Below are 21,706 nucleotides of genomic sequence, written 5' to 3'. Positions count from 1 at the left end.
TCATCTGGCTGGTGCTTGGCTGTCATGTTGCATTAGAATCAATCCAGACTTCCTTGGGGCTTAGCTGAAGTGGATGCAAACCCAGCTTGGGATGCTCCTTTGCCAAAACGCTGCCACCCATTACCCCCATCACAGACTGAGTATATGCCCTGATGAAGATAAAGGGATGTGCAATGAAGCACAAAGTCACGTTGAAGAACTTGGATGCACCTTAACCTCTGTCACCCCATATAACCACCCCAACCACATTTAAATGGAGAACAGTTCTGCAGACCAGCAGAGGAAAATCCCTAGTATTTCCCTAGTTTTTTTAACCATAATTAGTGCATTGCAGCATGTTCCCCTGGGAACTCTGAAGCACACAGGAACTTGGTTTGCTTTCACTAAAAGCAAACCCACCTGCTGAAGTCACATAAGCACAGTTTTTAGCTTGCTCTTCAGTTTGCCAAGTCATTTATACCCTCACCCAAAGTCAGGGGGATGAGAAGGAATGTTAATCTGCTGCATTTTTGCATTAATTTTCCCGTCACATGTAATTTTACACCACAGAGATGAAGCAGAGCTGATGTGATCACAGTTGAGTATGCTGTGACTTTCCCTCACCTGCTTTATAAGCTCCATACTGGAAAAAAATCAGATTTTCCTTTCTTTTTAATGTATTACTTAAACTAAGCAGCACATTACTGCTGATTTACATGCACATGCAACCTGGCAGGCAGCAGCAGGAATCGTGCTGTCTGAACCTTCCAATAATTTATATTTTCTACTCACCTTCCCATTGTAATTTCCCTGGAATATAAAGAGCAGCAACAGATACTCGTGAAACAGATTTGAGGCTGGAACAAAGCTGCCACAGTGGAGCTGGCTGGAGGGTGGTTTTCCTTGGGCAAAGCTTGTTCCAGGCCCCTTTGGGGACCTGCAGGGTCTCCTCAGGAGGGGAACAACCTTTGGTCAGTGACCACAAGGACACTGCAAAGATTTTCTATCATGTCCCATTGAAAAGACAATCAAAGAGAGCATGAATAAGCTGGAGCAGAGAAATGAATCATAGTCCTGCTGCAGAGACTTCATTTGATAAATAATGTATATGGAGTTTACAGTAATAACCACTTTCTTCCCACCCAGGCAGCTGGGCTGGGTTTTGATATATTCCTCCTCCCAGTCAGTGTGACAGACTCTGTTTTGTCAGATAGGTTAATCTGGGGCTTTTTTCAACCACTGGCCAGCCACCTGTGTGGGTATGGAGAGGAGGTGGCATTCCCAGACATGGCAGAAGGAAAGAATTATGCTGGGGGTGCACATTTGGAAGATCTCCTAAAAGTTAACTTGTGCCATGGATGTGTGGCTGAGAGGTGTATGGCTGTGGGTCTGCATGTGGGTCTCAGCTGCCCCAACACCAGGATGTTGCACCCTGAACTGCCACCAGTCCTGATCCAGCCCAGTGCTGGAGAGGTGGCTTCCCCATCCCAGGACCAAGGCCCTCATCCCACCACTGAAATAGCTTTTCTTTGCCTTCTAGCCTGCTTCCTAAAGCATGACGTCTCCCACAGGTGGGTCCCCTAGGAAAGATGGGACCTTGGAGGTGACCAGCTAAATCACTTCTGGTTATCCCTGAAGAGTGCTGGAACAAGGATTGTCCTTTGTGATCCCATGCTGCTGGTACAACAATATGAAGTGAGATGTTCCCATCAGCTGCCCTGCCCGGTTTTCCTCCCCTTAGATTATAAGAGCCATCACAATGGGACAATCCAAACTACGGGCTAGCCCTTGTCCTCCCTCTTGTGACATCTCAAGACATGGATATGGGAAAATGGGGGCTGAAAATAGGTCTCTTTAGGAAGCAGAAACAGGGAGAAATTTCCTCTTGCCTCTCTTGTTTTTGGGGTTCTGATGAATAGCAAGACAGGATAGGGGAGGATAGAGGAGGACTGTGACCACTCCTGAGCATCAGAGATTCTGGTGACTCAAGGATTTCCTAACCTGCAAGAGCCTGTCTGGCTTGAGGTAGAGAGAGGGGCTCACAGGTGTAGGACAGAGCTTGTCTGGACTTTTAGGATGGGAGTCGTATACAATAAGTCATGATTTGGGTGTGCAGTTGTCCTAGTGTGACATTATGGTGTTTGTATCTCCAATCGTGTGTTCTGTTTATGCTTGGTATTATGTTCTGTGTTTTCAGGACTGAATCTGAAAGTGAAGGTTTGTTTTGTCTCGTTATCAGCCAGCTCACCTCCCCCACGGTCTGTGTTTAGGAGACGCTTGCTCGCTTGCTGGCTGGCTGGGCTTGGCTTTGCTTTTGCTTGCTTGCTTGCTCACTTTTGGCTCCTGCTTTTCTTGCTTTAGCTTATTAGTTAGTTCAGCTAGGCTGTCCAATTTTTTCCCTGGACTGGTTTTTTTTTTTTTTCCTCTCTCTTTCCTGAATACCATTTGAGCCTGTTCTGGACGGGGACCTAGGAAACACCAAGAAACACTGGGAGTCTGCATTTTGTGATCTGTAACAGTCATCCCCAGTGCCAGAGACTGATAACTGGGTGACCACTCACAGGAGACACTTTCTGAGTTTGCCATCCTTTCAGAGCGGTGAAAGAGTTTTTTGTCATCTGGTGGTGTTTTTTTTTTTTTGTGCTGGGGAGTGTTTCGCTTGTTAAATAAACAGGTTTTTTTTCCACTCCTCTCTGAGGAAATTCTTCCCGAACCCAGTGGTGGGGGGGAGGAGTCATGGGGGTTTGCTTTCTGGGGGCTCCTTCCGGAGGTTTTCCCCCAAATGTGCTCTAAACCAGGACAAATATTTTGGCTCCCAACTCAGGGCACGAGAAAGTGGAAAAAGCCCTGTTCTAATAATATTTTGGTTCCAATTACTTTGTGTTGGTATAGAGCAGTTACTGGCTATGTTATTTGAATTCATAATGTCTTTTGGGGTGGAGGCCTGCATGTGTTTCTTGTCCCTAGTGTTTTTTGAGGTCTTAATACCTCTATGGTCCCTAGGTTTATTTTCTTATCCAGAAATAGCTCCGGTATTGTCCCTAATACGTAGTTTCTGCAGCAGAGGGGCACTGACCAGAATATCCATCTGGCTGAGCTTGGTTGTAATGGCCTGCAGGAGATTTATAAAGGTGCTGGAGTCTGTTCCAGGAATGTATGGTTCATGGTTATGGTTGTGCACCCTGTTTGTTAGAGGAGAAGCAGGGGATGAGGCTTTTCAGCCTTTGTTCTCCTTCTTCTCCTCTGAATTTGTTACATCCCTATTAGAGAATGTTCATTTTCCCCTGAATGTTAAAGAGACCATCTTTCTGGTGTTTAATCTGGTAAGCTTTCTCTATACAGTCTGCAGTTTCTCTAGAATGAGAGCTGAGATTTCTAGAGGGGCTGATGAGACCCCTGACCCAGGAGTAGAGCCAGGCGTGAGAAATCCTGAGTGGTGTGGGAAATGGGAGGATATGGGCCAAATCTTAAAGGAATTTTCTGACCCTATAGCCTGGGACTTTCCATGTGAACAAATTCAGAACCCAGCTGAGGTGGCAAAGTACCTGAAAGAGAAGTGCTATGATAACTCTAAGGAGAAAAAGATCATTGCAGTGAGCTGGGCCCTGGCATATGCTTCTTGCACCCTGCTAGATACTGTAGGGCAGCAGACAGAGGAAGGGGGACAGGCAGATAAATCAGCCACTATCCCAGTCACTCAGGCTGCAGCCAACACCCCAGGCTCGAGGCCAACAACTACACCAGACAGTGAGCCTAAGCCAGCAGCTAAACCAATAAGCCTCATTAAAAAAAAAAAAAAAAGCCAATAAGCTAAACCAGTAAGCCTCAACCAATGGCTGTTGCTACCAGCACGAGAAGTGGAAAGTGCACAGACAAGACCAATCGACCAGTGGATGATGATGATGATGATGATGATGATGATGATGATGATGATGCAGGAGAAGGACCCTCGACGCCTCCTGACATAAAACCAGGAGTCAAAGCAACTGGTACAAGATCAGAGGCCAATATTGAGTCTTTTTCCCTAAAGGACCTCCGTGGCCTAAGAAAGGATTACACCCGACGACCTGATGAGTCTATAATTAGTTGGTTGGTCCGTCTTTGGGATGCTGCAGGCGAGGCTACAATTCTGGATGGCACTGAAGCCAGGTATTTGGGATCCCTGTCACATGATCCTGTCATCGACCAAGGAATGATGAGAGGGCCTAACCCTCACAGCCTCTGGGCACGGGTCCTGGACAGTGTAGCACAAAGATACCTGTGTGCAGATGATCTTTATATGCAGCAGAAGACCCAGTGGAAGACGATAGAACAAGGGATCCAACGCCTGAGAGAAATGGCAGTGGCAGAGATTATCTTCTCAGATGACATAACAACTAGGATAGCAGTCCAGATCCCAGATTTCTTTAGGTTTTATCTTCCTGCCAGCTGGGATAGCCTCCATGGACATGTCTGGATCTGAGGAGCTGGCTGGGCACTTGCATGGAGCCTCTGGTGCTACTAGAAGAATATAAAATGGCTTTAATCAAGGCACACCAGAGAAAATAGTCTTTAGTCATTTTGTTAGCAGGCCTTGAAGGCTTTGACTGGAGTGATTTGGTTAAAAATAGATTTGTTTCTGTTGGACTTTGGCAGAAAACCTGGGCTACCATATTAATGAAAGTAAGTGGGAAAACCCATATCTCTCCCCATTTTACATCCCTGTGGAAGAAATGGAAATAGCCTCAGCACTTTTACTGCAGAGATAAAAAAGATCCTTGGGAGGGAAAATAGCTGTAATCAATGTGGGCTTGCACCAACTAAAGATTGGAGTTAGGTGAGGGTTTTATTGGTCTATAATAGGCAAGTGCCTCATCAAGGAGTGGATATAAATGCACAGCATAATCTCATGGAGCCAGTGTGAGGCATGAGAGCTTGGAAGCCAGCCCACCACTTTGTCATGTATTTTAAGTGACAGCTTGGGTTTGCTCACTTTAGTTCTCCAAGTAATTAGGTGTTGGTTATAAACTTAGTTCACTTAAGCAAACACTTAAAATCAATTTTAAGGCTGTTTTAATGCTGAAGAACTCTGTGGAGATCTAAGACTCAGGATGAACAAGACCTCTTACATCCTGTGATAGACAGTGATATAAATCCTTTCATGAACGGGTCAAAATTCATCTTTGGATTGACTCCTAGTGTCCCAGAATTCTGGCTCAGCACTTTGCATTTCCAAGACTTCTATAAGTTTCTAAGCCAAAACTAACCAGATTCAGTTGGAACATACTTTCTTGCCTGCCTTTGCTGTCCTCCTTCACTTTTGATCAAAGCAATAGATAAATAATGACAAATAACATGCTGTGGCCATTTGAGTAGGGCTTGGTGAACTGAGAAACTGGGTCTCTTGGGCAGCAATTGCAACAGTGCAAACAGCTGAAAATATTTGCAGTGTTGGAGTGCAGCAATTTAAAATGGAGAAATTACTGGCTGCATACTATTCCTAAAGAAAGTGAGGAGCAAATGCCCCTTGGTGCCTGCTGGGAGTGGGACAGCCCTGTAAAATTAGCAAACTCAATCTACTAATTGAGGTGGACTTGGACTGTTTCTCACGCAGTCCTGAAACAGAGCAGATAGGAGAGTGTTAGAAGAGATTTCAGACAGAGGAGGCTGGACAAGCTCAAGGAGTGGGCCCATGGGATCCTCATGAGGTTCACCAAGGTCAAGAGCAAGGCCTTTCATCTGGGCTGGGGCAACCCCTGCTATCAATACAAGTTGAGGAAAGAAGGGATAGAGAGCAACCCTGGGAAGTTCTTGGAAGTAATGGCAGAAGAAAGGCTGGACATAAGCTGGCACCGTGTGTTCATAGCCCAGGAATCGATTCTCATTCTTGGTGGGCAGTTTCGGCAGTGGGTCAATGAGGGAATGTCCTCCCTCTACTCGAGATCCCACCCCTGGAATGCTACATCTGGCCTAGGTGTCCTCAGCACAGGAAAGACAACCTGTTAGAGCAGGTCCAGAGGAAGCCATGAAGAAGCTCTGAGGGCCAGAGCATCTCTGCTATGCAGACAGGCTGGGAGAGCTGGGGATGTTCAACCTGGAGAAAAGAAGGCTCCAGGGAGACCTTGGAGCACCTTCCATTCCTTAAAGAGGCTTGAAGAGAGCTGGAGAAGGACTTTGGACAAGAGCCTGGAGTGACAAGAGGGAACGTCTTCAAAACTGCAAGAGCAGTTTCCTATGAAATAACAGCCTACAGAATAGTACCATGAGCTGCTGGAAGTTTACTTCTGTGCTGCTGTCAGTCACTGAAATGGTTCATGCCTTTAACATTGTTATGAAGGAGTTCTTCCCATTATAGCAAAAACTGTATAAAGAAGCTACAACCATAGAAGTCCACTCCTCCTTGAAAATGCCTGACTGGAGCCTTGAGTTAAGCTGCCTAGATAAGATAAAAGGGACACTATGGTTCAATCTTCTCAGGTCTAGGGGAGAAGTAAACAAGGCTGAGGGAAAAGAATGCCTCCACAGGAAAGCCAGATGCAGCAGAAAATCATCCCTGGCTGGGTTTGGGATGGCAGAGACCATAGCCCACAGAGGCCACGTTTGCATAGACTCCCCCCAGCCGAGGGCGGAGGAGGAGTTTTCAGGTGTGTGGTGTAACCTCTAGTCAGAGGCACAGAGCACCCATTCTCCCTTACACAAACTGGTCCAGCTGTGAAACCCCAACCCCAGAAAGTGTTATCCCCACATCCATGGGACATCCATGAGGGGGGCAGCTGTGTCAGAATCCATCAAAGACCCCAGCAAAGTGCTCCCCCAGACTCATTTGTAAGGCTTTGCACCACAGGACTGCACGAGATGCAAGGTGATGCAACACATCCAGAGTCTGCTGCAAGAGACTGTGTCAAACTGCATTCCCCCTGGGAGGTACCTGGGCATTCCCACCTGGCCTGAGAGATATCAACCCATTGGATTCTGTGCTTTCTGGGGGACCCTCGCCACCAGAAAACCAGCTGGAGAGGCTCATCTGGACACCAGTGGGATCCATAGAGGGGTGGCATTTTCTTTATTCTGTCTCTGCTACTCTCTTTCTGTCCCCCCACCTCTTTCCTATTTTTGCTCCCTCTCTCTCTCTCTCTCTCTCATATTTACTATCAAATAAAATCCATACTATTGACTTTGGCATATGGTCTCGTTTTCACCTTAATTCAGGCAGAGGTATTTCTAAGAACTTTAAAAATTGGATCATAACAGCTGCCAATCTAATTTTCCATTCTAGATAGATATATTAGAGCTCAAAGTCCACTTTGGTGGAACTTTCTATGTAGCACTTTTCCTTTCTCAAAATCCAAAATACTCTACTAAAATGCACATGAGAAGGAAAACAGACCCCTCAGACACGTGCTTGGCTGGAAGGGTGACAGGGATGACTCCACTGTCTAAATTGTGGAAATATTTAATTTTACGATTTGGTCTGAAATTTGTGTGGGTTCTCTTCCTGTCTTGGCTGGCCCTGCCACGTCTAATATGGTCTCTAGGAGATACAACTGAGCTGTGATGTCTTTGATTCCTTGTCTTCTTTTATAACTGGAGTATGCAGAAAAAATATTCTTTCAATGCAAGCCTTGGCTGGAAGATCAATAGCAGTTTAACATGCTTTTTTTTCCTAATATTCAATTTTGTAGGGCTTGGGGGAGTATGTGGAAGAAACTTTCTTTTCATGCAGCTCATGGACATGACAAATTCTGCTGCAGGGTTCTGGGCTTTTATCACAAATTTCCTCTCCAACCACTGGGTCCAAAACTCTGTGGCCAGGGGCAGGCAGATAGCCAGGACTGTCTGTACTCATCTCACACGTCTTCTGCCCAAATAGATGGACACCCTAAAGTTAGAGCATGGTTGGTGTTTAGCTTCAGTGTCCTGGTGTGCCTCACAGAGGGACTTTCCCACATTAGTGCTTGTACAGTGCTGCAGGATGCTCTGACAGAAGACTTTCTGCTTTTAAGTTATTTTAATAATTTTCCTATATGATTTTGTTTCCTGGCAGAGAATTGAGTCTGCTAGACACAAGTCTGCGTTGGCTGCTCTGGAGAAACTAAAGAAACACCAAGCATTGCTAATAGTTATTTTGAAATTCCACCTTCTTCTCCCTGTGCTTCTCCTTTCTAAAAGTGCTGCAGATTGGGCAGGTGAGATGAGTAATTAGAGGGATGATGCCAGCCTCAGCTAATTAGGCTATGGATCAAATCCTTTAAGCCTACGTGCCTTCACTAATTTCTGTGCCCATTTATGTCAGCTGAGCTAGGTCAGGAGTAGAGGATTATGATACAGGAGGAGGTGGAGATATTCTGGGTAGGTAGGGTAAGAAGGAGAGGAAAGGGGGCTGTTTGTTGGTTGGGTTTTTTGTGCTTCAAGAGGAACATCTTAAGTTTGATGTGGTGCCCATGGAAAGTTGTCTTTCATACTGGGTGGCAAAAATGCCAGAGGACTCACTAGGAATGCTTCTGTCTCATCCCAGTGTGTGTGTATTTGTGTGCTGCATTCCTGGGAGTCACAGAGGAGGAAATGCATCCATCTTCTGTGGCCTACGGGTCTTGTGCTCTGCAGTTCAGGTATGCTTCTTGTGTTGATTTTCTGCTGTCTTGTTTTTTATGGTGCTGTCTTCTGTATCTCATGTTTATATAAAATATCAACATTTATATTCTCTATTTTTTAGATGTGTGGTTAACTCCTGATCTGTGCAAAGCCAGAGTCATAGAAAGACATAGCAGTTAATCATAAAGACAGCCATATGTTTGGAGAAGATTTGAGTATTGCCTATAAATCTTCATGCCCTGAGAAAAATGACATTTTAAAACCAGCATCCAGTCTTAAGCTTCTCACAGCTGACTGTCAAGCATGGAGGGGAGAAGGCAGGGAGGGAAGGTCTTGCCACATCATTTGTCTCCCTTCTCCATGTTTCCTTATCAGTGGTTTTGAGGGGGCTTGGTTCATGCCAGGACTTCATGGTGTGCCCAGCTGATGCTGGCTCGGAGCTGCTTTTGTATTTCCTGTGAGCTGCTTGTGCAGCTCTGAGTGTGCCAGTGCCTGTCACTGGCTATTCTATCCTTCCAGGGTGACCTGAGAGCCTTCTTATTTCCCCAAAAATCGGCACTTTGGAGCATACAGACTTTGGCATGGTCTAAACAAAACTTGAAGGAACAGTTGGAGGCAGTAAAATGCTTTCTGTTTGCCAAAATCAGGAGGCACAACTGTCAAGAGGCGAGAGTACTCTCCCCATCTAGGGGTGCTGGGGACATGGAAACTTCTGTCCTGAGCACATAAGGCAAACATAATCCAGATGTCCCAGAGCTTTTTCTGGGTGTATTTCCTGGATTATTGCGCTGGCAAGTGATGAGTGTGGATTTAAAAGATGGAAGTAGGATCTTGCTCTATCTGCAAGCTCTGCATCTGCATGAAGAAAAGCTGCTGGACACTGAGACATAGAATGGCTTCCCCTGAGCTGCCAAGGTCACTCTCCCTCAACTGATTAAAAACTCATTCAGAAGCTCAACAAAACTTTGTTTATCCTTGCTGGATATAGTGTTTTGTATTTTTGCTATACTTAAACCACAGGATAATGCTCCTGTGCATGATTAAAATATGATAGAGCTCCCACTGAAGTACCTGCCTTTCCAAGGAGCTTAAATAATATTTTTTGGCAGGCACTCTAGTGACCATTGAATTCCCATGGAGCTCTTGAGTATGTGTGACCTGAGGCTTTGGTGGTGTGAATTTGATTCTGAAAAAGCCTGGAAACTGATTTATGGCTGAGATACACAAAGGCTTTGGAGGCATGGGAGAGATGATGGCTTGTTATCTAGAAGTGCTTTATTGTTGGGCCACAGCCACAGATGCACCCAAGGTGGGCCCATCCATCCTGTAGCAGACAAGCTCATGGTCTTGCCAGGCACTTCCTACCACAGGAAAATGCAAGTTTATGTTGAGTTTAAAAATAAGGGGATTTGCTAGTTTGGGGACCTGAAAATTTTGAAGTAAGACGTGTTGGTGCTGATGGGATCCATTCATCCAATAATTGTGGTGGCTCTGCTGGGTTCACACAGCTCTAGCTGTCTAATTTAAGTTTGTAATTATGTTCTTGTCAGCAAAGGATCATCATAGAATAGTTTGGGCTGAAAGAGGCCTTGCAGCATATCTAATCTGACCCTCCTGCCACGTACAGGGACACCTTCCACTAGACCATGCTGCTCAGAGCCCTGTCCAAGATAGCCTTGGACATTTCTAGAGATCACACATCCACAGCTTCACTGGGTGACCTGTGCCAGTCCCTCTCAACCCTAATTGTGAAAAAACTTCTTTATATCTAGTCTAGGTTGGGGATCTTTTTTGGGGGGGCAGGGGGATAGATGATGGAAACCTGCCTGCATTTCATGTCAGCCTTCCTTGAAAAATTACTTTTTTTAAAAATTCTTGTGACACCAGGAACTTAAATCAAATCTTAAATAGCCATAAAACTGTATTAGTTGTGGAAGTCGTTGCTTCCTGGGGCTGGAAGAAAGTACCATGGCTGCTGGAAGGATTATCATGTATTGGCAAATGCATGGAAAAATGGAACCAGGGAGAAAATCTGCTCCTGAACAGCAGGTCTGTGAGCCCTGCTGGGGGCAGTGGAGCATCCCCTGAGCACTGCTCCAGCTCCTGGCTTCAGGCTGGGTCTGCCTGCCAGAGTACGACGTTGGTTGGCAAAGGCAGATTGAGGTATATCAAATCAGCTCACAAACCTGTATGGAGTTAAACTTTGTAGAGTTTTGTTGAGAAATGGCCCTGAAGCTTGAGCTTAGTTTAAAGGAAATCTTTCAAGCCGTGTTTCAGTAGAATTTATTTTCTAAGTAATTTTAAATTAAGGGGAGGGAGAAGAAACTATTGCAAAGCCAAATTTTGGTGGGTCTTGACTTCCTCTTGCCAAATCTGGCTGAAGTGCTGATGCTAACAAAGCAGAGTGACCTTTGTGGAGAGCCAGATGCTGCCTATGAGCTGAGTTTGCCAGGGGAGACTAAATCTCCTGCACACTCTGCTCCAGAGAGTGCAGTCAAGACTGTGAGGAGGCAGCACCAGCACAAAACCTTAGAGATGCAGGAGAGGATTCACAGCATGGTGATCACAGCCTTTCACAACCTTATGCACTGGGGCTTGGAATGGCCTTTTAGATGTTTCCTTTGCTTATTTTTTTATCTTTCCTCCCTAAAAACAAGGGAGGGAGATGGCATCCCCTCTGCTGTGGGAGGCAGCTGCTTCTACTGCACATCCAGCACACTCACTCCAGAGCTGTGTTTCCAACCTCCTGGGCTTTGCTATCTCCTCTCCCCTTAATCCCAGTGTCTCCTGGGGAGCTCTGGAACAGAGCTGAGGCTAAAAATACTTTTTTTCTTTTCTATTTCTACTTTCAGGTGCAGCCCTGAGGGTCCAATGTCAGAGCTGCTGGTGTTTGCCTGAAGGATGACATAGACTGAGCTGATGCCCAGATGAAAGAAACCTGTGATGCTGCAGGAACTTTAAAGGTAGCCCCATCTCTGTGGGATGCCTCCTTTGTATCAGAGAACCTCTTTCTCCTAGGATTAAGTTAAGGGTGAGGAGGATGAGATGTTTTTATTCCCATTTTTCCAATATATGCCAGTCAAGTTTTGACCAGTTCTTTCTTACTGGCTATTTTTATAAAGTAAGTTGTGTCTCTCACTGCTTGAACACCAAGCAATGACCATGAAACCCCCCTCTGTTTGTTTGTCTGGCAAACCCTGAAGTGGAAACTATACATTTGGGTTCAGTCCAAAGCTGGGTCCCAGTAAGCTCTTGACTGCGACATACCTGATTTTTATTCCAAACTAAATGACCGTGGATGCCAAGAGTGGAGAATCCAACTCTCAAATCCTAACTTAAAATAAGAAGTAAGAAGAAACTGTAACTTCCAGGAAATGTGTTTTGAGTGATTGTTTTCAAGGGAAACAATCGATCTTAATAGAAAACGTCTGGTTCTTGCAGATCATACTCTATGGAAGGGCAAGAATGATTCTCACTGCCCTAAGAAAACCTGCACTGGATGGTTAAAACCACTATTAGAGCTGTGAAGTCCTGCGGATTTCAGAGTAATTCCATTAGCTGCACTGCTATTGCTTCCTGTAGGATTTTCCCACACGGTATGGTTTCTCAGGGAGCTTTAACTGTGTACACCAACACCCAGGCATCTACAAAAGCCAAAACAACATAATTTCGTCTCCTGAATAATGGGGACTTCACTTTCTATTTTCTGCTCTGTTTCAGAAGCACACTGAGGTTATGCCCAGATGTTTATGCCTTCATACATTTGGGTTTTCTACTCTCCTGTCACACTTCAAGGTTCCCTTGCTGGCAGCAGGATGTGTCCCTTTGACAAAGGGGGAGAATGTGGATGAAGCCAGCAGCAGCAGCAGCTGGTCTTGTTGCTACAGACACCCCAGTGCCTCTGGGTCCCAGCACAGCACCTCACCCACAAGCCTTGCACCCAGATTTGAATTCCTTGCTTATCACAGAGCCTGGAACGGCTTTGGCAGATGCCTAGAGATTTTGAAGACACAAGACAGGGAACTTGGTGAGAAGCAGGTGGCAGAGTGCAATAGGAGAATTCAGTTCTTACTCTGTGGGGTTTCCCTTAGCTAGGAAGAGAAGTCCTGCTCTGAGTCTCCCTCTGGAAGCCAGCATCAGGTCAGAATAACATTTTTTTCCTCCCCAGCCTAGGCTTTTGTTCTTTGTCTCCATCTTGCCATCCCTAAAGGGAAGTCCCTTGCAGGGATTGTACCACTCATGAACAGATTGAGGGGAGCCCTCAACCCTGGGCATTTCCCAGTGTGGTTAATATTGCTGGAGCACTCACAGACTGGCTGAGCAGAGAGCTCTGTGAGAAAGCAGTCTCGAAACAGCTTAAATGTTTTATTCTAGGGCTGTTGGACAAGCCATTGATCCTTACCACCTCTGTGTCCTGGTGCCTTCCCATGCATTTCCATGGATTTTTCATATTTTTTTCTCTGCTCTAGAATTTTTCAGGTTTTTTTTTTCCTACATCAGGCATTGTAAGCAGCTCTTTTTCAAAATAACCAGCAAATATCCTGATCTATTGAAATCCTTGTACAAACTCCTGCTGATATCCCTGGCATTCCCTGTATTGGTGATAAGGGACGTTTTCCTGGTACAAACCTTCCAAGTAACAGCATGTGAAAACTGACTATTACAGTTTCTCCTCAAAGCTCCATTGCCTCCCTTGATTTCTGTTACATGACAGTGCTCACAAAGTTTCTGCCTTGTTATTTATCAGGCATGGAGCCTCTGGTGATGACAAAAATGGGAGGTTTTTCTATAAACTTCTTCGGGCAGCCACAGCAGGCTAGTCATTAAGGGCTCTGTGCACAAGTTCATCCTGAAGTCGAGCACAGCTTCACTTCTAATTTCCCCTCCCATCCTTCACCTTTGCTCTGTTGTCCCTTTGGGAGACCTATTGTAGTGATTTTTTTTTTTTTTTATTCCCCCTTGTATCTAGCAGAGTTTGATTTGGCAACTGTCCAGGAGAGAAAGGACTTGCAATTGCTTTGTCCTTTGATTTAGGTTATTGCAACTTCATGGTTTGCTGTTGGGAAAGTGATTGAGAGAAAAAAGTCCCATCTGTGACTGAAAATGGACTTTTAGTGATAAAAAGTCTCTGGGTTATCTCTGACGCTGCTGCAATCTCCAGCATTTTTCTTTTTCCATTTTTTTTCTCACTCTTAATTTTATTTTTTTTGTTAGGTCTTCAATTTATTTCCCAGATTCCTTTGCATTCGAAGGATATTTCTTCTTCCTTTCTACTTGGACATGTGCAGATGATATTTTTGGCCAATTAAATGCTGTGTGCTGGACACGGGCAGAATCCAAAGGTTTTGAGGAGCTCTGGGTCAAATGTGCTGAGAGGTGGCTGATAGAGATGAGTTGGGGGCCAACAGAACCAGAGACACTTACTATTTACAGGGTGTCTGTTGGCGACAGAGGTCGGGATCACCTTAGTAGGAAAAAGCACCTGGTCCTGCTGACAAGCTGCCAAAGTAAGGAGGTGCCACTTATCCACAGGAGAACAGAAGAAATGCCAACAAATGGCAGGAAAAAAATGTGGTGGTGAGGTCAGAAAAGGAAGGAGAAAGCAAAATAGCAGGGTGATGTCTGTATGTGGCTGAGCATTGGCAAAATATAAAGGCTGATGTAGACAGTGCCTTGCTCAGACTAGGGCTTAAATAGGAATTTGATAGGATGAACAGAGGTTGCTGGGAAAGAACAAGTGAGGAATCAAGGAAAGCAGTATCCCAAGAATGGGGTGTGTTTGTCCTGTAGTTTAGCAAGGGGCTGGGAACAGGCAACTTCAGTGTGGGCAATTTAAAAGGGGTGAGACCGGAGGGACGGACCTCATGTGAGTTAAAAAGAGGAGATGGGTGGGTGTGAGTGACTCTTAAAACCCAGAGTACCTCCAGCTTGGTGGTAAATGGCAACTTAAACTCCATTGTGAGTAATAGAGGAGGACAGAGCTCTTCAGTTCCCTGGGTGTACTATTGCAACATCTCCTCTCTAATGTGATGAGGACTACTGGAAAAGCTGCTATTTTGAGCTTGATTTGGGATAATAGAGCAGAACTGGCTCAAAGAAATGGAAGGTGGTTTCAGGAAATAAGTAATGAAATAATGGACCCAAGAATGCCATGAGAAAGGGAGTGAAAACAGCAGAGTAAGGATTGTGGGCTGCAAAAATCAGGCGCAGCTCCTGGGAAGGATATCCAAGGGCTTAAGGAGCACAGGGAAGTTGGAAATTACTTAAAGTGACTTTGTTAGAGGCACCACAACAACCCATATGAGGAACAAGAGGAAGATGATGCAGGGGCTTGATGGATCTCAGACACGGAGAAGACCTGCAGAAAAGGGGACCTGGTGCCAGAAACCTGGCAACAGGGACCATGGAGCAGTGGTTACGCAGCTACAAGCTGGAGATGCAAGGTGCAGAAAAAGCTCCAGTGGGTTGTCCAATTTAAGGCTAGGCAAAACCCTTTTGAAAATTCAGAGGAAGGAGGAGAGCTGAGGAAAGCCCCAGCGTATTGCTCAAATGAAGGGATTCATTGTGGATTTCACTTCAGCCTTCCTTTGCACCAGCTAATTAGGACAGGATGATTAAATGGGGCAGGAGTCCAGCTTGAACAGAGGACCTGCCAGGGTATTTAGAGGAGTCAAGTGTGTAGGTGTTAGCAGGACTTGCTGAATTCCCCCTTGGGTGTACTTCCAGAACTAATCCAACCTTGGAAGTGTGCAGGGTTTTCCAGCATTGCAGGGCAGGCTGGGAGCTGCAGTGGGGCAGCTTCAGGAGTTAAAGGCTTCAAAACAGAGCAATGCAAGGTGTTATTAAGCAATCAATCTATAAGAACCTGGAGGATAATGAGGTTAGAAAGTGACACCTGGCATGGGTTTGTGAAGGGCTAGTGAAGTGAAATGAATGTAATTTTCTCCTCTGACAGGAGAACCAGGCTCATGGATGGGGGAGTGGTGCTGGATGGGATGGGGCTTGGCTGGTGGAGTGTGGCAAGCAGCCTCGGGAGGGTGACCTGCTCTGCAGGGGTGGTTGAGGATCTTGAGCTGAGCTTTAGGGGGAGGTGAAGATCTGTCTCATCGCATAGGATTTAAAACAACCACCTCAATGCATGATGTCATCAACTGCTTTCTGAATTGTCTCCCTATGGCACTTAGTGCCCATGCTGCTGCAAGATGATGTGTTCACTTTTGTGTCCAGCTCTGCCCTTCCTAATTCTTGCCTGTCGTTATCAGGTAATTCCCATCCCCATCAGCTCTGCTGCAGTGGCTCTTCATCCCCGTCTTTGTGGTGGGCTGCCATTACTGGGGGCATAAGGCTATCAGTAGCTGCTTCTCGCCCCCCCGCTTCCCTGTCTCCTCGGTTCAAGACTCTGAAGGGCAAACCGGCCCTCAAGCAAACATTGCAGGACTAGCCCAGGTCATTTGTCACAGTGCTTTTTATTGTCTCATCTGCTTTGTACCTCATGCTGCAGTACAACATACCCCCTCCCCAGGATCTGCGTCTCCAGGGACAGTGGTCCTGCCGTGCTCATGGCATGCCTACATTTGTCTTAAGGATTGACCCTTCAGTTATTATTAGCCTCATGGTCACCTCCAGCACAGCCCGTCATGATGAATCAGAAATAGAATCTTCTTTGCATCAGTCTTTGTTAAACCGACCATCCCCTTCTACCTGCTGCAGTGGTCCCCTCATTGTAACTCCATTACCATTCATTATCTTTCTTATCATCTCCTTTACAAGGCTGTTATTTGCACCTCCTCCTTTACAGCCATCCCCTCTTCAATTACGATTCCATTATCTTTATTACCACCCCATTGCAGTCATAATTATTCCCATTACGACTTTGAGAACTGCATCTCCATCCAGACTAGTCGGTGTCTCCATCAGCCCTATCACCAGCTTCTCTTGCTCCATGTTCCTCATTGCTTTCCTCCACCTTCCCTGCATTCCAACTATCCCCATACCAATGGTTGTACTCTAATTATTTTTCATTATGGTTTTATAGTTTTTTGCTGTTATTGCTTCCTTTATCAGCCATTCTCATCTTCCTGAAGTATTATAGCTGCAATGGGTACTGGAGTACTGAGATTCAGGTCAATGATATACTGATCTGCACCAGCCCTGAGCAGGTAATTACAGCCCGTCCCTTTCCTCTGCAATTCCAGCACCTAATCTCCATTGTAGCCTTAATTACTGACATTATCTTTCTATTATCCTTCAGCTCATCTCTGTTTCAGCTTCCCAGGCATGACCATCTCCTCTAGCCAGCAGTGCCTCTCCACCTCCTGCCTGGGCAGAGCAGCATCTCTGACCCTGCCTGATTTTCCATCTCTAGCACATGACAATGGCTCTAGGGACCTTTTGACCTTTAAAATCAAAAGAATATCTGTATGATATTAGCAAAAGTGGTTTTGTCACAAGGATTCATAAATTCTCATGGTACAACACTAAGCATCACGTCCCAGAAAGTTTTCCAAGGAAAGACACTCCACAGCCTTCGAAAGCCATCAGGACACATCCTAAGTAATATGCTCCAGGAGGGTCTGCTTGAGCAGGGAGGTTGGACTCGATGACCCCAGTGGTCTATGACCCCCTTCTAACCTGAACCGTTCTGTTATCCCGTAGGTGTTGCTGACACCAAAGTTTCAGCTGTGTGCCCACCTCACGAGCTGCCAGACCTGCCTCTGCTCCATTCATACCTCTTTCATCTTCCAGAAAACACACTGGGGACTCAGGAGCAGCCCTTGGAAGCTTTTTCATCAGCACTAAGAGGAGGGAAAAGGCTTCTTGACTGGCATAGAGTGGGTTGTACCCTTTAGGTTGCCACGGAGGAGCTGGGTACCATAATATATCCTGACCCAGCAGAGGACAAGAGCCCTGGCAGCAGGTCCAGTGCCCGTGCTCCTTGAGAGGACACTGAGAGATTGGAGTGGTTAGAGAGTCACAAAACTTCTCAAGGATGGGAAAACTGCCAGGTTTGGAGAGCTCGGTCTGCTTAGTTTATCACAAAGATTGAGAGGTGACTTCATGGCTTCCTATAAGAACTGTCAAGACAGGGAAATACTAAAGAAGGTACTAAAGAGCCCTTTACAGCAGGGAAAGGCAGCATAGAAGCAATGGCTGGGACCTGAGGCAGGCAAATTTGGATGACTGGTACAGCATGTGGGGTTTAAGTGAGAGCGATGCCCATCTCTTGTGGCTCCAGGAAACGGAGAGGTGGATATTCCTTACATCCCTAACCCTTGTGGGCAGAGAAGCTGGTAGCAGCTTGCAGGTAATTAACAGCTCTGGTGTAAGAGGGGATGTAGGTCATGTTGGAACGCCCCTGGGTTATTTCCCACAATCGATAAGCTTCATAAATAATATATCCCTCGGGAGAAAAGCTACCCTGTGCTTATCAGATTTTGTACTAGTTTGGCTTAGCAAAGCTAAGAGGGAGTACGACTCAGAGGGAAAAATAGAAGCTATAAATAAATACAGGGGAGTGTAGGTACAGGCACAGCCAGGAAGTTGGTGACCCCCATGGTGTGCAGCTGCCCTACAGACGCCACCGGGGAGCACTGGAATGGGAAAGCTGATTCGGAGCTAATGAAGGGAGAGGGAGTTGCCATGCAGGGGCAGTTAACAGATCCCAGCTCCACACTGTGCCCCCCCCTGCAAAATCTGGGGAAATTTTTCCTAATTCTGTCTTGGTTAAAGGCAAACAAAGAGAGGGAGATGAAGCACTTAGCATCACTTTCCTATTCTTTCTTTGCTTCACTGCCTGTAAGGGCACCTAATGGAGATGAACTTGCTGCTAACCATGGGGCAGTGCCTTCCATGAGGGATGCAGGGCATTATTGCTCTGCCATTCCCACGAGGATTTGGGAAGAGCATTTAAACACCCTGCTATGGCCTTTCCACACTTCAGTGATAGCCTGGGAAAGGCTGAATATAACACAGGACAGCAGGAAATCTAAGTTCTTTTGGGATCAAGGGAAAATATGTGACTGAAAAATTGGGAAACAGCATGAGGATGGAGACTGGTTCTTCTGGCTTTTGGGTTTAATCCATACCCACAGTTTTAATCTTAAAAAGCATAGATTGGGATTTCCTGAGAGAACAGATGGAGGAGCTGCTTCTCTACCACGACCTGACACCTGCACTTTGGGTTTTATACTAAACAAAAGAAGCAAGGAGCACCACAGCATGGTGGAAAACAACCTTGGGATTAAAATAACACCCTCAGTAAGCCCTGGCTAGCAGGTTTGTGCTGCCCAGGCTGCTCACTGCACAGGCAGAGCCAGAACATCTGGGAAGCTTTATAAATTAAAAGAAAACACAGGTTGCCTTGCTGAAAAACACAGTTATGACAGACAGTAGAGCACAGAGGTTATTACAAGCTTCAACAAGATGGAAATTTTTGGCAAGGACAGTAAATAATTCTGAGATTGAATTGTGGTAGCGCCATCTTCTACAAAGCCCCTTATGAGGGACTGATCCTGATGCTTGTTAGCCCACATTCTGTAAGAGCAGGCTGTAAATAATCTGTCACCTCCAAGATGGAACCTGGACCAGGCAGAAAAGCTTTTTCCACGCATCCATTACAATCCCAGACAGCAGCCAGGAGATGTGCAGGGCTGTGGTCAGGAGCAGGAACCCCACAAAATGCTGGGCTAAGAAGGGAGCCCCTCGGGGAGTCTTTAACTGAAGTTCAATTACCTAAGTGATACACCAGCTGAGGGGATAATTTACTGTCTCCAGACAGAGTTTTACTCCTTGCAACAAGACAAAAACAAGCGGGGCCCCCACGCAGGTGCTGCCTGCTCTGGGGACACCTCTGATGTGTCAAGAGCTGCTGTTCTTTCCTTGCAAAGCATCAGCCCCAGGGGATTCGCTGACAAGTGGTTTTCTACATGGGCATGGCCTCAGAGTGCCCGTGTACAGCTGTAAGAGTAAATTAATATTTGCTCAGCAGCTGTGTAAGGGGCTGGGTTTGCTCCCTTCTATCCTTGGGAGAGTGTTTTTGGAGGTGGCATGGATACTCACTGGTCCCCACTGGCTGGAAAGTTTTGCTCTGGTGCCTGGGTCCTGGACCATTCAGCTGCTTCATGGTTTAAATTTCACCTTTTGTAGGGTTGGCACCATCTTCTGATCAAATTTTGCTCCAACTTGCAACCTTAATATGCCCCGCCAGGGACTGTCTTGCTCATTCCAAGGAGCTGCTGCACTGGGACCAGCGTTGCATTGCAGGGACTGATAGGAGCCAGCACATCCTCATCAGGGTCTCTATCTATCACCATACCTCAAAAAAAATCCCATGCTGATGTGGCTGAGGCTTGCCAAAGCTTTCCAGCCCCCATCAAGGCTGCTCTGGGAGCTGGGGCCCAGATGGTCTGAACAGATTACTGCAGCCTCCTGGGCTATCCATCCCACACACTTTGGCAGGCCTGAATTTCCTCCAAATGACAAAATGACAAAAATAAATAAAATCTCTCAGCATTAAATACTGGGAAGCCCATGAAAAAGCTGTGTACACAATGAAAACAAATATATGGTTAAATAATCTCTCTAACAGTATTTCTATAAAATGCCTCTCTAAATAATGGCAAGTGAAAGGCTGGCTCCGTCCTGATTAACCTCAGCTGGAGAAGATTGTCTGTATCAAATTACTGCCGTCTGCCGATTAAAAATGAATTAAACTGAGTGGAAAACAAGTCCCAAATCATCCCTTCTCCTTTCCAATTGAGGGGGAAAATAAAAATAGCAATAAACCCCAAACACTCCAGAGCAACCACAGCACTAAGTCATCCCAGCCTGAGGATGAAGCAGGTGACTGGGACATGGATGGGACGGGGAGGGGCAAGAAAGAAAGCCTGGCCATGGTCACTCCACAGAGAGGTTGCAGGACCAGGTGTGAGTCACAAGGGATAAAGGGGATGCTGATACAGATTAATTAAAACAACCTAACTGAGGCATCCAGTCCTCCACCTCTCGAACAGAGCCCTTTTTTAAAAAGACTGGAGTCAGCTAAAGTGACTTTTTAACATTTCTCTCTTATTTTTAGTAAGCCCAGCAGACCCTTGGGGTCAATAGATCCAAGGGAAAACCCGAAGTCCCAAACCTCAAGTGTCAGCCAGATAAAACCATCCCAACAAGAGCTTGCTCCAGTACTGAGAGCTAATAGGAGATGATCTTTCATGCAGCAAAATCCATCCCAGTGTGTTTCCAAAGAAAACATCCCCAACAGTGTCACTGATGAATACAGAGAGGGAAACAGAGGAGTAAACCCCGTGTTTGGTACCCTGGACCACCACCCTCTTTCCCTATTTTCCCCAGGAAAAGAGTCCGAATAACACAAAGGCCTCAAATGTTTCTTCTCCTACTGATTTTTTTGCTTGTTCCCGTTTTCTCAATTATTTTCTTAATAACTGCATAGGAATTTTTGGGTCCTATCAACACCCAGCCTTGTGCTCCAAGGTCCTCCCTGTATTGGGATTGAAAAAGAGGCATCCTAGGCTGGAGTAATGAAGGAGAAAGGTTCCAAAATTTTGGGGGCGAGAGGCTGTATCCTTCACTGAAGTGATGCTAGTGACACTACTGCAATGTCCCTGTGGTCCCCTATATGAGCTGGACAGAGAGTTTCAGGTCTCGGGGTAGGACTGCTGACAACGTTCACTGATGGAAAATTACCTTAATTGAACTTTGCAAAATTCAAACTACTTGCAAATTACATTGTTAAATTATTCAAGTGTTTGTTCTATTCATTACCCAAGCCACAAATTATTGCAAGCAAAATTAAGTTTTAAAGAAAAACCCATGCTAAGTAAAGAGCCGTTAAATGCTATAACTCTCTTCACTAATAAGTAAAAAAACTCCACACAAATCAATAATAGTATAGCAACATCAAATGACCAAAACATAAAGTCAAATTTTCAAACAGTACAAAACTCTCCTCAAATTGTTAAACTAACCACAGTTGTTAGAACTTTCCAACTCTTTTCAAAACCTTTTAATTTAATTACAAATTCACCTTATGTTACTAGCATTGTTAAAAAAAATTAAAAATCAATTTTTAAAAATGTTACAAATAATACTCTATATCATTAACTTTCATGTCTTTATACAATTTTACAATACAAAACTA

At 45.5% G+C, this 21,706-nt stretch overlaps 2 protein-coding genes across 4 annotated transcripts in view; one reads left to right on the top strand and one right to left on the bottom strand.

Moving 5' to 3' along the window:
* The window catches only part of LOC106852196 (tenascin-N-like), a 98,766-nt gene extending 87,048 nt beyond the window's left edge, over positions 1 to 11,718 (top strand). The window contains exon 7 of the mRNA XM_088170364.1: positions 11,403 to 11,718. The gene's annotated coding sequence lies outside the window, so the exon portion shown is untranslated. The remainder of the gene's footprint in view (positions 1 to 11,402) is intronic.
* TNR (tenascin R) overlaps positions 1 to 21,706 on the bottom strand; it is a 78,055-nt gene that overhangs the window by 39,150 nt on the left and 17,199 nt on the right. The window lies entirely within an intron of this gene.

Source organism: Sturnus vulgaris, chromosome 9 (genome assembly GCF_052056855.1).
Source record: "Sturnus vulgaris isolate bStuVul1 chromosome 9, bStuVul1.hap1, whole genome shotgun sequence".
Classification (NCBI taxonomy): Eukaryota; Metazoa; Chordata; class Aves; order Passeriformes; family Sturnidae; genus Sturnus; species Sturnus vulgaris.
This window is presented reverse-complemented; position numbering and strand designations above follow the sequence as displayed.